Genomic DNA, 437 nt, shown 5'->3' on the forward strand with positions numbered 1-437 from the left:
TATTTTATTGTTTTTAATAGGGGAGAGTGTGAACACAGTCCCCCACTACAACAAATTAGGCATTTAAGCATCCCACGTTTGGGGAAATAGGGAAATCGCAGGATTCAGCACATCTAGAGTGCAATGGATAAGCCTCTCCCTGGGAAAACTACCTTTGTGATCATGGTAGCTCTCCTGTCAGATAAGTATCAGGTATTTCGTTTTATAAGTGGCTGAAAATGTCTGTGTCCAAAGTAGGAATCAGCTTTTGGCACATATGACATGTCAGGCTGGGTGATGTGGAACATCACACCCTCAGTCCATCTTTGCAAAGTGTGATACAATTAGACAGCCTGTTGTAGAATGTCACATAGCATAAGTGTCTTCTACGATCATCGCAGCTTGGAAAGAGATAGAGCAGGCACGCAACTCTTAAATACCTTAGCCTGGAAGGACAC

General features: G+C 43.0%; 1 non-coding gene across 1 annotated transcript; it reads right to left on the bottom strand.

Annotated features, from left to right (window-relative positions):
- Positions 1 to 17: 17 nt before the first annotated feature.
- LOC115071813 lies at positions 18 to 189 on the bottom strand. The gene has a single exon (XR_003850886.1). It is a non-coding gene; the product is annotated as a U1 spliceosomal RNA (small nuclear RNA).
- Positions 190 to 437: the final 248 nt, after the last annotated feature.

The sequence above is a fragment of the Nannospalax galili genome, unplaced genomic scaffold, assembly GCF_000622305.1.
Source record: "Nannospalax galili isolate Female #2095 unplaced genomic scaffold, S.galili_v1.0 scaffold740, whole genome shotgun sequence".
NCBI lineage: Eukaryota > Metazoa > Chordata > Mammalia > Rodentia > Spalacidae > Nannospalax > Nannospalax galili.